At 40.3% G+C, this 10143-nt stretch overlaps 1 pseudogene across 1 annotated transcript; it reads left to right on the forward strand.

The window, feature by feature from the left end:
- Positions 1 to 5508: 5508 nt before the first annotated feature.
- LOC308273004 (peptidyl-prolyl cis-trans isomerase A-like) lies at positions 5509 to 5981 on the forward strand (annotated as a pseudogene). The gene has a single exon. The product of its transcript is annotated as a peptidyl-prolyl cis-trans isomerase A-like (transcript).
- The last annotated feature ends 4162 nt before the right edge of the window (positions 5982 to 10143 follow it).

Raw genomic sequence — 10143 nt, forward strand, 5'->3', positions numbered from 1 at the left:
CGCCTCCTGCCTCCACTCACCTGCCCACACACTGAGTCCTTTCCTCTCCCCACAGTGTTTTTCTCCCTCATTAAAAAAATCTACCCCATATAGGAACGTTTTGGTAATTCAGTCCCAACATTCATATTTATTGGGTCTAAGCATGTAAACGGACATTCACCTGACATCTAATAAAATTATAACTCAAACTAATATTATCCAATATATTTTATTAGATAAAATATGTTCAACTGACCCACTTTTTTGCAGGTTCTTTATTTGCTAATTTTTCTACTACCTAAAATTCATTTGTAACCCCCAAATCAATTCTTGAAATGTCTCATGGATAGTCACAGACTTGCCCTAGAAAGGTAAAAAACTTGAGTCTTCAGTGCATACCTTCTCAGCTGAAACTAAACAAGGTGATGCTCTGCCCCCTTGTTTCAGCAATCATCCTGTAAACAGGTCTCTTTTTAAGGTCTACTTAGCACCACCTTCCTTTATTATTATTTTTTTTAAAGAAAGGCAGACTGCCACGTGCAGTGCCTCATTTGGATGTGTCTGGAGTCTTGGAAGCTTGCCTACCCTACGTTCTCCTATAAATGGACCTTGAGAGCTTGTTTGGAGGCTCTAGCAGGGGAGCGCAGCTACTCGTATACCCTTGACCGAAGACCGGTCCTCCTCTATTTGGGGAAGGTCGTCCTCTTCAACCGAGCGCGCAGCTTCGGGAGGGACGCACATGGAGCAGTGAGGGAGGAAGGGGACACCCGCCTAGCCAGCCATATCAGCCGAATCAACCCTGGCGATCAATGGGGTGACAGATGTCGCAGCCAGATCGCCCTCACATCCGACCTTCCTTTATTTTTATATTTATGGTTTTTATTGGTGTTGGTGGTGACTGGGTTAGAATGGCCCCAATTATGGTGCCCATCCAGTGTTCCCAGATTCAAGAAGACCGTGGCACTCCTTGTGGAGAACATGCATCTGTTCAATAAGCTTCATTCAGGCGTGAATTACAGTGCTGTTGGCCTGAGTTGAATGTTAATGGATTCACAGGGTATATAGTAGCCACATCCCCATCCACAGGGGACCTTCTCCAGGACCCCTAGTGCATGCCGAAACTGCAGACAGTACTGAACCTTCTGTATACTATGTGAGTTTTTTCTGTGCTAAGTGCTATGATAAACTTTACCGGTTTACTAAAAAGGAAACACTTTATGGCATCTCTTTGGACTATCTGAATTGTCACCATCCTTGCTCTTATGCGTTGGAGTCACTATTAAGTAAAATAAGAGTTACTGCACACAAGCTCTGTGACACTCAGTCTATCTGATAACTGAGAAGGCTACGAAGTAGCTCACAAGCCCTGGGCAGGAAGGAGGAAGCACAGACCTCATCATGCTACTCCTAACAGCACAAAGATTTAAAATAAGGCTACATCCACATAAGAAGGTATCACTACCGATCTCACTGACAAGTGTGAAAAAGGGGACAAGAGGTGGGATCCAGAGAGAACATGTCAACTGCTATATGCATGTGTGTTTGTGTCACTTTGAACCTCACTATGATGCATAATTACAACACACCAACAAAAGTATGTAAAAAAAAAACCTTCTAAATTGCTTATTTCTGGAATTTTTCCTTTCACATTTTTTTTGTGTGTGTGGTACTGGGGATGGAACCCAGGGGCACTCTACCTCTGAGCTACTCCCCCCTTGCACATTTTAGACTGTGGTTAACTATATGAAACTGAAACTGCTAAAAGCAGAGGTACAGATGAGAGGAACCAGGAACCACTATATTAAACAGGGCATCTTTAAACAGAAACACACATGAAACAAGCTACGCTTTGATTGGCTGATGAAAACGCTATGACTAGAGGATGGCAGGAGCTGCCCTGTATCCTCCCAGAGGCTGTATGTAGGAATGCAGTGTCTACATAACCACCATGAACAATGAGCATCAACTACACTAACTTCTTAGCATCACTCACCTATAATAACGAAATAAAACAAGATGCGCATGAGTTTAGATGACAAAAAGTTATCTTCTAAAATATCCAAAGACAGCCTGGTGTAGTGGCACACACTTGTAATTCCAACATTTGGGAAGCTGAGACAGGAGGATTGCGGTTGGCGGACAGCCTCAGCTAATACTTAGTGAGGCCCTCTGCAACTCAGTGAGACCCTGTTTCAAAATAAAGAATAAAAAAAAATAGGGCTCAGGGTGTCACTTGGAGGTAGAATGCCCCTGGGTTCCATCCCCAGTACCACACACACACACAAAAAAAAAAAAAAAAATCCAAAGAAATATCAAAGACAATGAAATTAATCACTATCAGGGATATCTTTGTATCTTGTAAAATGAGTTGGCAATGTTTGAATGAACAATAAAGACACACAAAATACATACATTATTATATATGTATTCGTGTGTGTGTGTGTGTGTGTGTGTGTGTGTATGTGTGTGTGTGTATGTGTGCGTGTGTGCTGTACTGGGCATTGAACCCAGGGCATTCTACCTCTGAGCTACACACTTAGCCCTTTCTTTTAATTATTAATTTATTTTGAAACAGGGTCTTGCTAAGTTTCTGAGGGTCTCACTAAATTGCTGAGACTGGCCTTGAACTTGCGATCTTTCTGTTTCAGCCTCCCAAATGCTGAAAATAAAGGCATGTGCTACCAAGCCCTACTGCATGAATTCTGTATATTTTTTCTTGCCTTCATTCCAACAATGACACTAGCAATGTTGTTATAATAAGTATTTTCATCTAATTTATTCTACAGTCAAGAATAACCAAAGGATTTAAAATATAATCATGTCAATGTATATAAAATCTTAATACATTTCTGCATTCAGCTCAAATGAATACTAAAATTCAAAACTTAAAATTATTTTATGTATTTCTAAAAGTTCACTTCCTTTTAAAGCATTTAAATTTATCTGTTAAACCCAAAGAAAAATACAAATGATTTATGAAATAAAAATGTATAACAAAAATTATTTCAAGAGAAATTATGATTAGTGAGTATTAAGTAAAAATGATTTAAATGCAAACATATTACATTAAATAAGTATTCTTATTAAACTATTCACAATTGTAGCTCTCAGTATTCATCTAGTTGCTGACATAAAGAATAATATTCCCCAGGTTATGGGTAGACCTATGTGCAACAGTTGAAAAGACTTTGCTAATTCTTAAGGACCACAAATTGGGACAGAGAAAGAAGCAAGAAATGGAGGCGAAGCCATGCTGGGAAACAATACTGTATTGTATAAGAACAGAAGTTAATTAATTTGTCTCCTCTCCTCTACAGGACTCCCAAACTAAAATTCTTGCTGTATTCTGAAACAGGGCTTGCATCTGTCAATAGCAGAGATACAACCCCCAAGTTTCACCACAATCAGATGCAGTCATCCAGTGTTCCAAGGATATCAGACGAGGATGTTAGCACACGAGCAGATCTGAGCACCGAGTCCCTACTTGTGTCTTAAGGATGGATTCGGTGAGGAGTAAGAGCCTGGGATGGAGGAGAGTCGCTACACCACACCTTTCCTAATTGGAGCCTGGTGTGCATTTGGCCATTGGCAAGAAAAACTCCACAGAAGTCTGATAGTTGTGGGCATGATGCACTTTATCTACAGCATCCTTGTTTGGCTTATCCCTGATCCAAACAAAATCTTTTCTTCTGGTCAGAATTGGATTTCCTGCATTTACCGTAACAGGAGACACTTGCTATGCTGAGTATAAAATCAACCCACTTTTGTTTCATTGTACCAGAAGTGGGACACTTATAAAAACAGAGTATTTAATACATAATAAAATCCTCTAATACAAAAATAATTCTATAATAACAAAATATCGCATAATTATAATGACATTAATAAATGTTGATAAATATAATACTATATAAGCTCATATAAACTATATAAATTTCAACATATTTTAATGCACCTGTGTCAATTTCACTGAAATATTTGGAGAATTGAAAACTTGAGATTTAATGGGTTAAGTAATAGTGTGACATGTTTAATATTGTCCCATTGCTCAGAAAGGCATCAAACCATGGCCTCTGGCCAAGATCTACTGCCTCTTCCAATTGTCTCCTGAGTCAAAGCAACATTTCTCTCTTTTGTAATCAATTTTCTTATACTTCTACCTTGGACGATCAGTTCCTCTCTATCTTCTAAACGTAGCAGCATGCGTTCCTTCCTAGGGCTGATCAGATTAATGATAAGGATGACAACAATAAGAGTAAAGTGCCGGGCATTTTGAGCACTTTAAGAATATGAACAAATTTGCTTTCAATCAAAGCCCTGGAGGTAAGTACAGTTTTATCAAAGAGGAAACCGAGGAGCCAGGCGTGGAGTGGCGCACTTTTGTAATACCTGCGTTTGGGAGGCGGAGACAGGAGGATCGCGCAGGTTCGAAGCCAGACTCGCTGGCTTGAGAGACCCCGTTTCCAAAAAAAAAAAAAAAAATAGGTCTGGGAGTGTAGCCCAGAGATAGAAGGATGCCATCCCGAGTACCACCAAAAAAAAAAAGAGGAAACTGAGGCACGGAGAATTTCAGCGTCCTGCCAAAGTAAGGTCCTACAGGAAAACTAACTCTAGTTTGATTTCCTACCCAACTCACTACATGGTACTATAAGGGTTGAAAAAAATGGTGCCTTCTTGTGTGTGCACTGGGAATGGAACCCAGGGGCATTCTACCTCTGAACTATACCCCCAACCATTTTTATTTTTTATTTTTATTTATTTATTTTGGTGGTACTGAGGATGGAATCCTTCTACCTCCAGGCTACACTCCCAGACCTATTTTTAATATTTTATTTGGAAACAGGGTCTCCTAAGCTAGCGTGGCTGGCTTCAAACCTGCACGATCCTCCTGTCTCCACCTCCCAAGCATGGGGATTACAGCCATGCGCCACCACGCCTGGCTTATTTTTTTATTTTGAAACAGGATCTCACTAAGTTGCTGAAGCTGGCCTTAAACCTGCAATCCTCCTGTTTCATTCTCCCAAGTGCTGGGATTTGCAGGTGTGAGCTACCACACCCTGCTAAAATGACACTTTTTATGTACCATTGACATATGTGCTTATTTTAGAGGAAAAATAGACTTTTTATAAACTGGTTGAAAATAATACATACAAGAAAGAAAAAATATTGTATATCTCCACTCAGTTGCTTTTTCTTCTGGAAGCTGATGCTGCCATTAATAGCAGAACTGCCCATTATCTAGAACTCCTTGTTAGCATTGTAGTTTACAAAGGGCCTCTGGTGTCCATATATCTATGCCCGGAAAAGCTAAAGCCCCATGTAACCCATCACTCGTCAAAAACCTATGAGGAAGCCAGACGTGGTGGCTCACACTTATAATCCCAGCATTCAGGAGGCTGGGGCAGGAGGATCATGGTTCGCGGACAGCTTCAGCTACTTAGTGAGGCCCTTTGCAAACCAGTGAGGCTCTGTTTCAAGATAAAGAATAAGCCACTGTCACCTGTTGTGCCCTGTTGCCAGCCACCAGCCATGGTCAACCCCACCCTGTACTTCGACATCACGGTTGATGGCGAGCCTTTGGGCCACGTCTCCTTCAAGCTGTTTGCAGACAAAGTTTCAAAGACAGCAGAAAACTTTCATGCTCTGAGCACTGGAGAGAAAGGATTTGGTTATAAGGGTTCCTGCTTTCACAGAATTATTCCAGGATTTATGTGCAGGGTGATGACTTCACACGCCATAATGGCACTGGCGGCAAATCCATCTATGGGGAGACATTTGATGATGAGAATTTCATCCTGAAACATACAGGTCCTGGCATTTTGTCCATGGCAAATGCTGGACCAAACACATTTCATCTGCACTGCCAAGACTGACTGGTTGGATGGCAAGCATGTGGGAAGGTAAAGGAAGGCATGAACATTGTGGAAGCCGTGGAGCACTTTGGGTCCAGGAATGGTAAGACCAACAAGAAGATCACCATTGCCGACTGTGGACAGCTGTAATACATTGACCTGTCTTTATCTTCTCCACCAACCCATTTTTTCTGTAGCTCAGGAGAGTACCCTGCCACCCCATCTGCTCCCAATATCCAGTAATCTTGTTTTCGCTGCAGCTCTTTGGGTTCCACATTTCCTTAATTCCCCTCCAAGTCTAGCTGGATTGCAGAGTTAAGTTTATAATTATGAATAAAAACTAAATAACAAAGAATAAAGAATAAAAAATAGGGCTGGGGGTGTAGCTCAGAGGAAGAATACCCCTGGGTTCCATCCTCAGTACCACACACACACACACACACACACACACACACACACACACACAATCAAACCTATAAGAATCCTCCATACCTCAGGGATGTGTTTGCAATGCCACCAAGTGTCACAGCTCACAGGGCAGGAAAGAGTTAAATTCTTTCCCCCAAGGTCACCCCGAATGTCAGTGGAAGATGTGGGCATGGAGCCCGGACCGCTGGCTCCTCTCCCTGAGTTTCAGGAAGTAAACCATATTCTGACATTTAATCGGTGAGACATTTTGTTTGTGTTTAAGCATTCCCTCTCATTATTTGCAACCCAAGCTCTGTAGCATGGAGTCGATGGCCAGAAACCAGATGAAGGAAGAATAAAGTTAAATCCAGCCCTGTTCGATGAAGTATGCCATAAAAATCACCTTCTAAGGCTTTCTCTGCCTAATCCCCACGTGAACTCAGATCAAATAACATTTCAATAGATGCCATCATCATAAGATTTCCAATCTTCAGCCAAATTATCTTATTTGAAGCAACCAAATTCTAGGGTATTCTCTGAGAATTTGTTGCAATGGGATTTGACCTGAACCTTAATGAGAAACCTTCACACATCTTTTTTTGTGAGGTACAGTACTGGAGATTGAATCCAGAAGCATTCTACCTCCAAGCTACATCCCCAGCCCTACGTTTTATTCTTTATTTTGAAATAGGGTCTCACTAAATTGCAGAAGGCCTCACTATGTAGGTGAGGCTGGCCACAAACCTTTGATTCTCCTGTCTTAGCCTCCCAAGCACTGGTATCACAAGCGTGCCCCACCATGCCTGACTCATTATGCATCTTAAAGAGCTGAAGACGTACAATAAATAGTGATCTCCTATGAAGAGAAGAAAAATTATCTATTTTCCAAAACTCTGAGAGCTTGGCAAATAGCAAAGCAAGAGAAGTGCTGTGAAGAATTGATGTTTTAGGCCTGGGGCTGGGTCTAGTTCTGCTCAACTACAGCCTTGGAAGGATCTACAACTTACTTGTCCGGCATGGAGGAGCAGAATGAAAATAGTTTGCACACCTTCATAAACCACAGGATTTCCCTTGCTTCTATGGGACATGATTTTGTCAATCCCATTCTCAGAAGTGCTTCTGTCTTGATACCACTCAAGGGTCCTCTTTGCCAACCTAGGAAGAATCCATCTTATCCATCATTGAGACCATGAGAGGGTCTCCTGCAGACACCAGGGGGCTCCAGGCAGGCTCACACTGAGTCTTGCCCTTTGTCCTCACAGAGGTCATCTGCCAGATTCCTTACTCTTTATATCCCAGGGTTTTTCATTACCTCCTGACTGGTCATTGCAACTCAAGATATGCCTTCCTTGGTCTGTGGAAACTTCCTGTTTCTTCCCTTGCACGGAAAGAATCCATGGAGTTTCTCATACATCTGATTCAGGATGGAAACATCCTACATATGTGAAGTCCCAGACCAGGTCACTCCTGGTATACCCTCTTCAATATTAGAACCATAGTGTTAAGGAGGAACCACCCACACAAAAACAGAACTGAAAACTCAGTGGTGGGCTCAGAGAACACTTTTCAATGTGCTGTGTTCACACTATGCAAGCTTGGACTGCCTGGTGCCTCGGCACACACTGACCTGTGCTGCATTGACTGAAGACATGTTTCACTGTGCCTCCAGAACCCTCCTGTGGTCCTTTTAGAGGCTGTTGGGAACTTCTCTGGATCATTCAAATTCAATTTCTGTTCGAATTTAATTTCAATTTCTTTTTTGGATGCAGAGGCCAGCCTTTAAGTCTCCAGAAAAACAAAATGATGTGTTTTTCACTTGACTTTTCTATTAAGAACACAGTCCAGACAATTTGTTGCCCTAAAATGACAGAATTAGGTAATAGCTTTATGTTTTGTCTTAGCCATGTGACTCTCAACATATTAAACAAGATACCTGAATTGTTCATTCTGGGATTCTCTCCTCGTTCGTTCATTCATTCATTCATTCATTCATTCATTTGTTTGTTCATTCATTCATTCATTCATTCATTCATTTGTTCCTTCCTTCTTTCCTTCCTTCCTTCCTTTTTTTTCTTCTTTCCTGTCTACCTTCCTGGCTTCATGTCCTCCTTCTTCCTTTTTACAATCTGAATGACATCTAAGAGTCAGGCACCGAGAGAAGAGTCAATTACAAAACTAGGAAATGAACACTATGATAGAAGTAAACTCATGGTTGTATTTGAAAAAAAAAAAAAAACCTCATCATGATTTTAAGAGTAAAAAATGTTAATTCTATAACAAAATGAAGTATAATCACTTTTAGAGATCACCATAAATAATTTAGCTTAAATAATTTGCATCCTCTATTATGTTCATCTGCTAATTATATTCATAGGCTGATTGAATTAGAGTTATATTACATGCCAATCAATTGCTATGCAATACACTCAGTACAGTATCTACATATATGCATGAGTATATTTTAATATTTTGCAATAATATTTAGAAAAGAATGAAAGTACTTCAACATAAAAATATGGAGATGATTATAAATATATAGTGTTCCCTTAAAATTCAATACCATAGCCTCAGTAATTACTAAAATGGCTTAGTTGATAGCAATATTCTACTTGTTAAATGGCTCCAGATTCTGAATAGAGCCAAAATGCACTCATCAATAATCAGAAGTTGGGATGACTTTCTCAAGGTCATTTCATGACACACAGAGACAGTTTGGATGATGGAATTTGAGTGTTTTTTGTGCTTCGGATCAATAAACTAGAAAAAGAATATGTGTGTATATATATCATATTTATATTTACACACATGTGTGTGGTGACTTTTGTTTTATTATTGCTATTGTTTGAACTTTAAAGTTCATCTGTGAGCTATAGGGCTGTATCCAAAATGAGTTATTGACTCACCTAAATGACATCATAACTTCCAGCCAGAAGACAATCTTTACATTTCCTGGACTCATTTATTTGTTTTTCTTCAAGGCATATTCCTTTCTTGATGTTAAAAATAGAAAATTGAGACATTTTCCTCAAAATACCTTGTTTAAAAATTTAAACATTCAGGTAATGTTGGAAATAGTTAAGCAATCTCTGTGAATTGTACTTAAAACAATTTTAATGACTTTGAATGATCTACTATTTTAGTACTTCATGATATATAATTTTATGTTCTATAGAATAATAACTATATAAAATGATTCTTTAAGAAGAAAGGTTAAAAATAATTTGGATAGAAATGTAGGACTTTCTTAAAAAGATGCTTATGCAAAATATTTTTGAGGGAAGATAGTGGCGGCTCAGAGAAGCCCTGAACATCAGATTTTGGTTTAATATCTGAGCAGGACAACTTAAGAAAACATTTCCAGCTGTGACTTCCTAACTAGAATACAGGAGAGAGAGTGGATAATGGCAGAATTAGAAGCAAGATGACAAGGAGGTGCCTGCCACACAAGAAAAGTGATTTTTGGAAGAACATCCCAGAAGAGATTAGAGAAAAGACCGCTTCAGCCGCACCTGCTGGGGACTCTTAACAACATACCTTGTAAGAAAAATGATCTGGGCCTGGTGGAGGGAGCCCAGCAGAACCGGGCGGGAAACCCAGCCATGCGTCCTGGGGAACTCAGTGCGCCTGGCTGCCGCGCTCCTCTATGCTGCGCCAGAAGCCGGAATGTGCTTGGAACAGCAGATCCTGCTCTACGTGGTGAGGCTGTGGGCCTCCACTCGTAGAGGGGAGATAAAATTCATTGCTGCTGAGTGCTTGATCTCACAACCTCTTCAAAACACACATACTGTCTTCTCTTATTAAAAATATTGGAGAGGGGCTAAGATGGCAGCGGCGGCAGCCAGTATTCAGGAGATAAAGACAAATTCTAACCAATCTACCTTGAACTTTTGGAAAGAAAAAAAAA

Source organism: Muscardinus avellanarius, assembly GCF_963383645.1.
Source record: "Muscardinus avellanarius genome assembly, chromosome: 14".
NCBI classification, from domain to species: domain Eukaryota; kingdom Metazoa; phylum Chordata; class Mammalia; order Rodentia; family Gliridae; genus Muscardinus; species Muscardinus avellanarius.